Raw genomic sequence first — 13,060 nt, forward strand, 5'->3', positions numbered from 1 at the left:
AACAACTGGCATTTCTAGTAAGCAAAGTCTTAAAGTTACCACAAGCCAAATTTTGGTTCGTGAATGCAAATTTAGTACATGTTTTTGCCTTCAAGGAATGTTTACAGAACAGAAGGGACAATTCTTTAAGCAATTCAGTGCATAGGGAGAGATTGTGTTTGTGAAAAGGAATATATAAACCTTGATATACGAAGGCTTTAAAATATATTAAATGATTGTGGTGACTCTGGAGAATTGTATTTATTATGCAATTTTTCCTCTTTCTTTCTTGAAAATTGATATTCACAGTGTCTTTTGCTGAGACACTGTTTTACACTAGAAAATCCGTACTTACTCCATACTAGAATGAGTGAGCACTTTATGGCAGTATTTGTATAAAAATGAGTGTTTTCTGTCAAAAGGTTGTTCCTCAGCATCTTCCACTTGGCCACAAGTCATGAACCCTTTAATCCCAGAACTGGAATCTCTGTAATGAAAAAAGTTCCATGGCTTCATTTATTGATGACATCATCTCAGTGTTTTCTCCACAAGGTCATAAACACGTAAATGCACTGCTGATGGGCTGTCGAATCAAAATATGATAATGTTGTGCTCTCCCCTCCTTGGGATTTCAAGACACTTCCAATCAAAGCATCGGCTAAGTCAGCTGTATTGGACTGGTCTTTGGTTTTCCTTCCTCTCACAGATTTAGTGGAACAGATTCTCACCTTTCCAAGCAGTCACACCAAAAATCACTTCAGAGGGGGCACCAGAGTAGGGAAACAAACACCTTCCATGATGAATAATATTGTTGATACCAGTGTTAATCATTTGAACGAGATCATTAATTTTTTAACACTGAACAGGCCATCAATGTGTACTTCAGTTTTAAGTTTATAACTAATGGAACCCAGAAAAATCTGGAGATGGTCTGATAGGAGCATTGCAGGATAGGGAGTTGCATTGGGCCTACAGGTCAAGTCAGCTCCATGAATCACCTTCTCAGTTCACAAGCTTTAGGTAAGCCAGTCTCACACCTGCTCAACTCCTTGATTAGTATGTCATCTCATTGCCCAGAGAGAGCATCTCCGAGAAGCTGGAGCTGGGATAAAGTTTACTGGATTTTTAAGAGAATAAGTATAACACAGCTATAGGGAACCCCTTTCCTTTCTAACTTGTTTCCTCTCTGTCCTAGTTTATGTAATTCCAGGCAATAAAAAAATCATACATCTTGGTAATCACAGACTAGGTCTCTATTTTCCCAGGTAGGTGTGATTTCCACCAAATCCCCTAAGGATTTGTTTTCTCCGTTTTGGCAGTCTCTATCCACCCCTGCTTCTCCCAATCCTGTTCACAATTCCTCTAACATTTACTGCAACTCTGATCCATTTACTCAATGTTACATCAACATGTAAAGTTTCGCATATCTATTGCGCAGAGAGATTTCACTAAATGGAGAAAAATTCACACCCTGAATAGGATGGAAGGGTAAGGTTACTATGGTTACTTCAGATACCAGGCTTCTACTTATGTAAATTGTCTTCTGTGGAAAAGTACGAAAGAAACTGGCCTCTGAGAACACTTAAACCAAAGGCCTCACAAGACTTCATTCAGAGCCTCATTTGCAGCTGAATAAAACCTTGCCTCTTTTCTCTGCTTCCCCAGTTATCTTTTTAAGTCACTTTGTTTGTATTTGAATATTCTCCTTCTCTTATTCCTTTTCCCTTTGTCCCCTTTGTGAACTTGTGAGATGGACGGGATTGAATCCTAACTAGAAATCTTTTTGTATCTAACAGAATGTTACCAAAGTCGACTGACAGTTGACCATTTTGAAGAGATTGTAATGGGCAGGCTACATGTATGAAATGACTACCCAGAAGCCCAAGCATATAAATTAGTGAAGAATAATGTGGCCATGATTTCTGATCAGTGAATTAGGGGTATTAATTAATTTCATGACTCAGACTGTCACAAGTCATACCATTCAAGTTGTTAATTTCTATTAAGTCTGTGTTTCCGTGTTGGCCAGAATTGTAGAAGGAAAACTATATGGGGGTTAGAAGCCAAAACACCCTTTAGAAATATATAGACTATTCATGGAAAAAAACCATTGAAAGAGAGAGGAAGCTAGCCACAGTCCAGAAGAAGATACTAAATAGATAGATAACCTGACAAAGAGTTCATATTCAATATAAACAATTCCTAAAAATAAATAAGTGAGGCAACACATTTGAAAAATGGGGAAAAGACTTGAACTAGATATATAAAAGAGAGATTGCCAAATGGCAATAAATAGACTACAACATCATTAGTCAGCAGAGAAATGCAATGTAAAACCACAGCAGTATACCATTACACACACACCAGCATGGTTTAAGTGAAAGACAACACCAGGTATTAGCCTGAATGTGAAACAACTACAATACTTAGGCACTGTTACTGGTAGTAAAGCTTGATATATTGTTGGAAAACCATCTGGCAGTATCCATTAAAGCTAAACATAAGTATGTCCCATAACCCAGAAATTCCTAGGTATATACTGAACAGAACTGTCTGCGATGGTCACCAAAGTACTTGCACAAGAATAATTATAACTGTGTTATTTCTAATAGCCCTGAACTAGGAATTACCCAACTATCAGCAGTTGATTAGATAAATAAATTGAGTTATACATTGGAATACTATAGAACATTGAAAACAAACTCCTGATGCTTTTATGAATTAATTTCACAAACATAATATTGAGTGAAAGAAGCCAGGCACAAATGAATATACATTGCATGATTCCAGTAATATAAAGAAAGTTCAAACATAGACAAAACTAATCTGCAGTGTAAGAAGTTAGGTTATGGTTACCTGTGGATAGGCTTAATCCCTAGAAGAAGATAGAATGTAGGCTTCTAGGGTTTGAGTAATAATATGGTTTTTTTTTAATCTGGGTGGTGGTGAGTTGGGAATTAAACATTTATATTAACTCAGTCCACTAATAAAGAGGCAGTCTTTTAACTCCCAGACTGACCAGAAAATTATACCCAGGGAAAGCTGGTCAGAAACGAGGGTGGACCCTTTAAATTAAGGGAAACAATTATTTAGGGGAGTGGGGTGAGACGGATGTGTAGACCAGACAGAATCAGTTAACACAAACATCAGATGCTCTCACCACTCCTCAGGTTTTCCTGGTTTTGTATGACGCACTGGAAGAATGCTCTTCTATGGTAGCCCTTGAATCCAATCATGATGGTTTTTTGAAGACTTCCTCCGTAGCACCTCAGATCAGAGTTGGCTTTTCCTCCTCATCACCCCGTTACTTAGTTTCTTGGTCATAAACACAAATCACTTTGGCCATAACATAGTGGGTTTGAGATTCTGCCCAGCCCCAAGTGTGAGAACTTTGCCAAGTGACTGTGGGAAAGTAAAGGATCTGATTGATTTTGGCTACTTTTTGACTTCTCTAGGATACCAAAATAAACGTGCCTAAGTGACAAATCAGACAAGATCTTTCAGTTCAGCAGCAGATTGACTTAACTTCTGAAAAGCAGGAGTTAGAAATGACAGTAAATGGGGATCAGATGAGAAGAGAGCCGTCAATGATACCTTTTGATGCAGAAATTCCACCACTAGGCGTAAACCTTCCTTTGAATATGTTACACTGATAAGGATGACAAAAAATAAGTGTATTCTTTTTCACCATGTTCCCTTTAAACCCTACTTGAAAGTGGTTCTCAAATTGTGGTCCTCAGACCAGCAGCATCATTATCACCTGGACACTTGTTAGAAATGCAAATTCTCAGGCCCCAGCCACACCTGAAGCTCTGGGGGTGGGGCCCAGCAAATTGTCTTTTAAGAAGCCCTCCAGGTAAGCCTGGCACATGCTAGAATTTGAGAAAGTTATATGTCACCTTCATACTTCAGTGTCTTTGTTGGAAGGGGAAGGACATATGGCTTACATAGTCTTCACTTTGGGTTTTAGGGGAGCAATATATATTAAAACAAGGGTTTTCAAAGAGTGCTCAAGGCACCCCGGGGTTGAAAGGGGTCTCTACTGGGAAGATCAGCAGTTCTTAATTCAGGCTGCACACTGGACACACCAGAAGAGGTTTAAAAAAATACCGTTCAGGGCTTATTCCCAGAGACTGTGATTTAACTGATCTTGAGTGAAGTCCCATACATCAGTATTTTTTTTTTTTTAAAGTGCCTCTAAAATAGCAAAAAAACAGAGTTGAAAACCAGTGATTTGGTTCACCAAACTCCTGTGTCTGAAGATGCACTTATTCTTGTTTTTGAAGAGTTGCTTCCCGCAGGCTACTGGTCTCACTGTTCAGTTTTCTGTTCGTCTTCATGTCTCATTAAAGTCTCTCTTTCTGTGGTTTGACCCATTTGACTCAATTGGTTTTAAAATACTTGTTGATTACCTGCAGTGCAGCAAGTAGGACTGTGAAATACAAGTAGCCTTCACCTCCCGTCTGGCCCATGTGGTTCTCACCTCTTCTTCAAAAATGTCAAAATGTTTTTGTGTGTAGTTCAGTAGGTGGGGCTCTGGGGTCCAGCAGCTCTGAATGTGAGTGCTAGCCTCAACCCTGATTTTGAAAGAAGCTCTCTTGAGCAATTAACTTTGCCTTTAAGAGTCTTGGTTTTCTTATCGATAAAGGAGGCTAGTCTAGTGCCAAATCACAGTACATTATTGGGAGGATTAAATGAGGCAGTGCAAAGGAACTCTTAACATGGCGCCTGGGGTACTGGTAAGCCCTCAGCGTACAGTCTTTGTTACTGAGGGCCCATTTCTGGCCATCTGTCACATCGTCACCAACTGTTCCAGAACTGAATGTCAGAGTTCAATCCCAGCTCACTCCCCAGAAGCTAATTGTCTGACCTTAGGTATGTCATTTAACCCCTCTAAGCTTCAGACTCCTCATCCATAAATTGGGGATAATTTTAATACCTCATGTAAAACCTGCATAAAATAAGCACCAGAGATTATTTAGCCCAAGGCAAATCATTGTTTGGTTATTACAATAGCGTAATCTCATAGACTGAAACTGATTTTAAAATCTTTTCAGGACAGTTATTTAAGAGGTTTCAGCATTAGACTACCAGATAATTGGGCTTCCATTGAGTTAATATTTGGGTTGGGACTGGATTGGGGTTAGTGTTGCAGTTAGTATAAGTATTAACTTAAACACAATTAATTATGTGGCCGGGGGTTATGGTGCAGAAGGAAACCAGCTGGCTTTACCTCTTCCCAGTTTCCAGTCCTCCCTGAAGCCTCCTTCTCTTCCCTCCAGGGCTTCTCACCTCACTTCTCTAAGAGCCCTCCTTCCTTTTATCACCTATGTAGCTCTCACCAGCAGGACTGAGACTCACAGCCTCTCTTCAGCAACAGACAGCCCTGATCCACAGTCTAGCTTCAGCCTCTCTTTCTCTTCCCCCCACTGAGGACTAAATCCTCCTGATGCACAGGAAACATACCATGCTCAAACGTGGTTAAATTCTTTCAAACCCGCTAAAAACTTCCCCTTTCTAATGGCTTCTAATTTGAGAACAGTACCAGTCATTCTTTTGTCTCCCATGCTTGGAAACTGAAATATCCTTTAAGCCCATCTGTGAAGCAACCAATTCAATTAAATTTTGAGATAAGTGCCCATAAAGCATAATTGAGAAAAGACAAGAGAAGCTTGCCGTAAGAAATGATGAGTTCCCCGTGACTGCAGGACTACTTACGTTGTGATTCTCCGCCTTCCAAATGTGCCTGCTATTCATGAGTCCTGTAGTCTTGTGCCAGCTTGTGCAAACCATTGTCGGGGCTGCCAGGCTGATTTCCCTGTCTCTGTGCATGAATGGCAGTTCCATGTGTTCACTGATTAGAGAAGCGCTGAGGGAGGAATTAAAGGGATGATCCTAAATGCATCCATTGAGAAGATTTGAAAGAAGTCAAAAGTCTGGTGTGATTCAAACAGGAACCAACTTTTTTTTATTCCCAAAGGATACTAGTGCTGTATTAGGAAACAATTCATTGCTAATCAACTACTAACTAATCCAGGTATGTGTGGTCAACTTCTTGGGTTTCCATCAAAAACTGTTGTGCCTTAAAGCAGCCTCTCCCAGTGGTCCAGACCTTACCAGGCTTCCTAAATTAGCTGGGTTATCTGAGTTTGTAGCAGCTGCGTAGGTCATGAAGCCCAGCACTTGGCTAAGCATGAATTCACGCTCTAAGAGCTCTGGAATAAACATTCAGGCCATTCTGGAAACCTCGTTTGCCAACTCTATTTGAGGTCTTATTAAGGGATAAATGCCTCTGGTCTGAGAAGATTCATGTTGATTAAAGCATAGTGGCTCTTCCCATTCAACAATCACATCTATTGATCCTGACTTCAGTGTTCCCACTGATGTGCTCCATCTTGCCAAACTCTGAGTTCACTCCTGCCCCAACCCCACCATGAGCCTTTAACACTTTTGTGGAATAAGTCCTGGATGCTCTCCATTCATGCTTTGGTTCCTCTGGACCCTGCTCTAGCTGTGTCCTGCCCTCCAGCCCCACCTAGGTGGAGGAAATAGTAGAGCTATGATACAGTGTTGGCTCTGTCTCACCTTAGGAGGACCAGCCTCATCACACCTAGCAAGTCAGGTGGTAAATCTCCACTATCAGGGAATTCATCACCATGAGGGCAGCCTTCAAAACCTCTGATTGATAAATATTTTCCCTAAAACTGAGCTGACGTCTGTACCTTTGCAGTGGCAAGATAACAGGGTGATTAAGTACCGGGGTTCTGATCTTAGCGCCACCACTTACTTAAACTAAAGGTTAAGTTGCCTAGAGAAGTTTCATGTAAATAAAGTAGCAAACTGAGCAGACAGTAATTCCTACTTTATGTGCTACACATCCTCTATGTTTTACCTAATCCCTTTCTTAAAGCTTCAGCAGCAGAAACAAAGATACCATGGTGCATACAAGGCTAAGTGCATAGAAAGACATTTAAACACATAAAAATCCCCTATGACATTTTATATTTATAGACATTTCCAATTAATTTATATTGAGGTATTCAAATAAGTGTTCTCATTTATTAATGCTCAAATTTTCCATTTTTAATAAAAAAAACTAAAAGGCCTGAAATATTGGAGATCCCATTTGTTGGGACTATATTGTCAGTTCTACAATGGAATCAATGATAAAGAAATAATTTTATTCACTTCATCTCATAAACATATATAACTATTTTATGTCACTATCTTTCCCCTCTTAGCTTAACTCAGTTTGAATTAAAATATTGAGAGAAGCATCTTCTTCAACAAACATTGTTTAAAAGCTAAAGGCAAAAACATAAGACTGATGTCACAAAATGAGATTCATTCTTGCTATCATCTTTTCCTTGAAAGAAAATCAGATTCCTTTCCAGGAATGAGGATATGTCCAGGGTGAGGAAGGTAATGAAGTGAAGAAATAAGAAAGCATTTTCTTACATTCCTCTTGCATAAGTTCAATGTAAGTTGTCATGGAGTCCTTCCCGATCAATTTCCATTATGTGTCAACCTATTTTGAAGTTCTACAAGAGTCGGTCCATATCAACCTGATTGGCTCTGAATGGTACCTAGCCATCCACAAAATGCATTAATAAATCTTCTGAAGACCACAATCAATGTAGAGACTCTTTGTCATTTTATTTTAGATCTATAAACATCTGTTCTGTTTGCTTACATTTGACAGATCTCTTTTATGTGCATTATCTCATTTGATCTTCACAATTATCTGGTGGTGTAGGCAGGGAAAATACAATCCTTATTTTACAGTTGGTTAATCAGAGGTTAGAAAAGATTGTTGTGTTCATTGCAGTGCGGGGCGGGGGTGGAGGGTGGACTCCTTATTTAGATGGGAATATTTGGGGTATTATAAATATGGGAAATTTCAGCAAAGATGTATAAGTACATTCTGGGATTTAAAATTGAAATTATTTAATTTTGTATTTGTTGCCTTAAATACCGTAGAAAATAGAATTAAGATACTTATTTTCAGTGTGTAATAGCTGTGAACACAGAGTGAACCATATAAGTGGGTTGTGTATGTATTGTCTAAAAAAAAGCTTTGGTTAATAGAATATGGCCAAGAAAATAGCATTAAATGAAAGATGTTTCTGACACTTGAGGTAGGTTTGTAAGATGTCTTGTGAGGGAAAAGTCCTAAAGAAATAATCCCATTTGTAAACCTGACCTCTTCCCTCAACTCTTATACCTAATGGGGTGCTAGTGAATATTTAACAACCAGCTACCTGGGAAAAAAACCAAAAGGCGTGACATGGGCATTTACGCATTTATGTGGCATAAATACTCCTACCACAGCTGATTTCAAGCTACCAATAGTTTAATAACTTGTTTATAAATCTCTTGGAATTTCTATAGTTGGTTTTCATAGCTTGTGCAAGCTAACTCCAGCCCACCCTTGTGTAGAGTTGTGTAACTTACTACTCAGCATCTCTACTCGCATATCTGATAATTATCTCAAACCTCACGTGGCCAGAGCTGACCTCCTGAGCTCCTTTTGCCTTGCAGTCTCTTCACCTATAGACCTCTTCTTCCTGTGGTCCTCTTTGCCTCAATTAACAACAGCTCTATCCTTCTAATTGTTCATCCCAAAATCCTGGGTGTTATCCCTGACTCTTTCTCACATGCCTTTTCAGATCTGTCAGAAAATCTGGTAGCCACTACATTCAAAATATATCCAGGTTCCAACCACTCTTGACAACTGCCACTGCTCAGTCCCAGATCCAAGTCATGATCTCTTGCCTGACTTACTGTGTTAACCTCCTGTATTTGTCAGGGTGAAGCTCTGTAGGTGCTGTAACAAACATCCCCAACCCTCAGTGGCCTAGTGTAATAAAAGTTTATTTTTCACTCACCTCATTGTTTGGGTAGCTCCCCTTAAAGTGATGCCTTGGGGATCCATGCTGCTTCCATCACGTCTTTAGTACTCAATGGTTAACTTCCAGCCCCCTAGAAAGTAGAAAGAGAGAACATCTAAAGGCATGAGATCTTTCAGGCCTGGAAGGAATATACATATATCTCTTCTACTCACATTCTGTTGTCTTGAACTGGGCATATGGCTCAGATACCCAGATACAAAGGAGCTATTTGGCAGTCAGATACCTTCCTTTAGTACAAAAGACATTAGTTTTATTATTGGCTCTATCGCTTGCGAACTCTGTAGCTTTATGTAAACCATGCAACAGCTCTGAACCTCAGTTTCCTCATCCTAAATCGGCCTAACATTCCTCCTGCTGAAAGCGAAGGCTGTAAAGGTGAATAACCAATTTCTGAAAATGTTGTGAAATTCACAAGGTAATACAAATATGAAATTCATATTAACAGTTCATTCATTCTGCATATATTCAGCAATATTTTTACAGGTTGCTGGAAAAACAGAAACAGGATTTTGTTGGATAGAAACTGTTCTTGCTGTTACAAACAAATTACTTTCTATTTGTACGTTATGACTGATTGTTTTTGAATGGTCCATGATAGATAAAAGTACCGGCCTTCTGGAGGCAATGAATGGTTATAAAATCAGCTATTAATTAATGGTCTTACAATTGCAAAGTGGGAATAAATGTAATACCCCTATCAGTTTGCACTCTCTCATGAAGTTTCACAACATGAGAGTCTGAACGCTAGCCAGAATGCTAGGCCACAGTCAAGTTTTTCTGATATATATTGAAATCTCAAGTCATCAAGAGGAACAAATTTTGGTAGAATCAATGGCATCGTTTTTGTTTATTCTCTTCAGAAAATAAAAGTCAGATTCTTTTTCAAAAAAAAAAAAAAAAAAGAAGGAGCTGGAAAATGTAGTCTTCCTGTGCACTAGGAGGAAAATGAAGCTGTTTGGGTCAACACGTAGCACTGTCTGTGTCATGTCTCCTCAATGGTGTCTCTGCTCCCACCCTTGAATCCTCTAGTCTATTCTCAACACAGAAGCAGTTAGATAATCAATTAAACTATAAGCCAGATTATACACTCCTCTGCTTCAAACCATCCAATGGCTTATAACTCATGAAAGGTGAAAAACCAAGGTCCCTTTGATAACTTACAGGCCTTTCATGGCCTGGCTCCAGTTTCCTCTCTTGTCTCACTGCCTACTTCTGTCCTGCACGCTCATTCTGTTCCAACCGCATCGGGCTCCTTGCTATTGCAGTGACATGTGAGGCACACTACTGCCTCGAGGGCTTTTCATTTGCTCTTCTTTTTGTTTGGATATACTTCACCCAGATATCTACCTGCCTATCTCCCTCCCCTTCCTTACATATTCCTTAAATGTCACCTTCCTTGGCTACCATATTTAAAATGTCAACTCTCTTGCTCAGTTCCCTTCATCCCTACTGTTTTCCTGTCCCCTTTCTGTTTTTTCTCTATAGCACCTTCTAATACACATGTAATTTACTTATTTATTATTTTATTATTGTCCCTGTCACTGTACTCTAAGGGAGCTAAGTGTATTTTTTGCTATATCCCAGTACCCAAAACAGTGCCTAGAAGATAATAGGTATTCAGTAAATATTTGATTAATACATAAGTTAATGAGTGAAATTGATTTGTTTTTTAAATTTATTTATTTATTTTGGCTGTGTTGGGTCTTTGTTGCTGCACACGGGCTTTCTCTAGTTGCGGCGAGCAGGGGCTACTCTTTGTTGCGGTGCACGGGCTTCTCATTGCCGTGACTTCTCTTGTTGTGGAGCACGGGCCCTAGGCGCGCGGGCTCAGTAGTTGTGTCTCACCAGCTCTAGAGCTCAGGGTCAGTAGTTGTGGTGCACGGGCTTAGTTGCTCCACAGCATGCGGGATCTTCCCGAACCAGGGCTCAAACCCGTGTCCCCGGCATTGGCAGGGAGATTCTTAAACACTGCGCCACCAGGGAAGTCCCAAGATCTTTTATTCAGTAATCTGTTTTGAAAATATGAAGGATTCAAAGTTCTTGCGTTTATCAAAACTCTTAAAAAAAAAAAAAAAAACTCTTACAATTGAAGACAAATGATATAATTTAAACCTACAATAATAATAATAACAGAGTGCCAGATAGTGTGCTAAGTGTTGTCTCTAGGTTATATTATTGAATCTTTTCCAAAATCACTATGAGATCATTAATTTTTTCCCCATTTTATAGGTCAAGACTAGAGCACATAAAGGATAAATCATTTGCCCTGGCTTACATGCCTAGTGAGAGGTTCGGTGGAGCTTTGAATCCAGGCAATTTGACCCCAGAGTAGAGGAATTTAGATGCCAGGAGTGAAACATTTCTAGTCTGTGTTGAGGGAAGAAAGACTTAGTTTAAAGTGAATGAGTTCTGCCACTAATTAGCTGTGTGAACTTGAACACGTCTGAGCCCCTTTGTTTTTTTGTTTGTTTTTTTCTTTTTTTATCATCCACTGTGTGAAATCTTTATTTTAAAATAAATTTGATTATTATAACATTACTAAAACAACAGAATGAGAAAGATAATAGCATAACAAAAACTCATCATCTAGATTTAACAAATATAAGATTTGGTCAAATTTGCTCCAAAATTTTTTTTTTTTGGTAGTATAGTTGATTTACAGTGTTGTATTAGTTTCAGGTGTACAGCAAAGTGATTCAGTTTGCTCCAAATTTTTTAAAGAAATAAATATTACTAAGTATGTGAACAAATATATAAACATTTGTAACTAATCAAGCTTTATTTGTACAAGATAGTTAACCTGCTTATTTTGTTGTGAAAAATAAGCAAACCTTTGTTCTGTATCCAGTGCTTACCTTTAGTCAATTTTTTTTCTTTCACCCTCCAAAACTTGTCATTCACACAATCCCCATTTCTCTTAGTGGCACAATCATTTGTTAAAATCTAATTGTAAGGAATGAGCCCCTTTGGATCTTAGTGTTTTCATCTGTAGAGAAGACACTGCTACCAGATCACTGCACAAGTCCCTTCTGGCTTAATGAACCAATAACTTGCCACAAGCAGTAAACAGAAGATCCACCACTCAAAGCCCTGTCTTTTGAGCTCTCTCAGTGACTTTCCTACCCTTATGGTATCTGCCACGAAGAATATGTCAGACAGGTAGAGGCACTGAATGGCCGAGTAACACACTCCACGTGTAAATAAAAACTGAGTCATGGTACAAAATATATTCAGACAGTGGATGCCATAGCTGGTTTGTATCTTAAATGAGCTCCTTTTGTTGTGACTAACCATTATAAGATTAACATATATTAGAGCAGGAGGTATTTTTAATAACTTTACCATGATTTAAATGCTCATGTGTATCAACTTGGTTAATATTTACAACCGTGGACCTAGTATTTTCATCAATTCTTCTTTACAGTTAAAGAAACTGAGGCACAGAATCATTAAATATTTTACCTGTGGTCAGCAGGTGAAGCAGGACTGGAATCCAAATTAGTCTGACTCGTAGAAGCCAAGCTGTTAGCCCCTCTCCCGTGCTGACATTCAATACAAAAATATCCCTGCACAGTTGGGAGGAAGTGGAAAGAGAACAATAAAAGACAACTGCATCACTGAATGTGGTCATATGATGAAGTTCCTCTGTAACAACACTTCTCTCAGACTTTTTTCATTGTATAACATGAAACAGACCCCATTTAAAAGTGCATACATGTAGAAATGCACGACAACTTAGTGGGCTAAAAAAAAAAACAAAAATACCACACACTAATTCCATGATGACATCTTGCAAACAGAGCCCATGATGTTTGTTCTTTTCTTGGTCATTTTGCAGTAACTGTATCTTCCTGAAACTGGTCACCTGATTTCAAAAAATTAGGAAAGGGGAAATATGGGTACTGTAGGTCAGATATAGAAGGTGCTGGAATTGGAACTGTTTTGGACAGCCAACGCACTCTCAGATTAACCTCCGTGTCTGCTTTCCTAACCCTCTGTTTCAGGAAAGTCTTAAATGGTGAAACAAATGTTCGAATATCATGTGTTATGGAGCTCTTGGGAGCAGGGATAGTGTCCCTTTAGCCTTGTATCTCCAGTAGCTATCCTTAGCAGATGCTTTATAATTACTTGATGGGTGCGTGATGGATAAATGGATGGATGGATGATGG

The 13,060-nt window shown here is 39.0% G+C and overlaps 1 long non-coding RNA gene across 1 annotated transcript; it reads right to left on the reverse strand.

The window, feature by feature from the left end:
- Positions 1-333: 333 nt before the first annotated feature.
- Positions 334-12,416, reverse strand: LOC132598163 (uncharacterized). Its single transcript, XR_009565935.1, has 4 exons — positions 12,354-12,416; positions 8,868-8,961; positions 5,698-5,848; positions 334-466 (listed from the first exon to the last, which is right to left on the reverse strand). It is a non-coding gene; the product is annotated as an uncharacterized lncRNA (long non-coding RNA).
- Positions 12,417-13,060: the final 644 nt, after the last annotated feature.

This window comes from Globicephala melas, chromosome 11 (assembly GCF_963455315.2).
Source record: "Globicephala melas chromosome 11, mGloMel1.2, whole genome shotgun sequence".
Lineage (NCBI taxonomy): Eukaryota > Metazoa > Chordata > Mammalia > Artiodactyla > Delphinidae > Globicephala > Globicephala melas.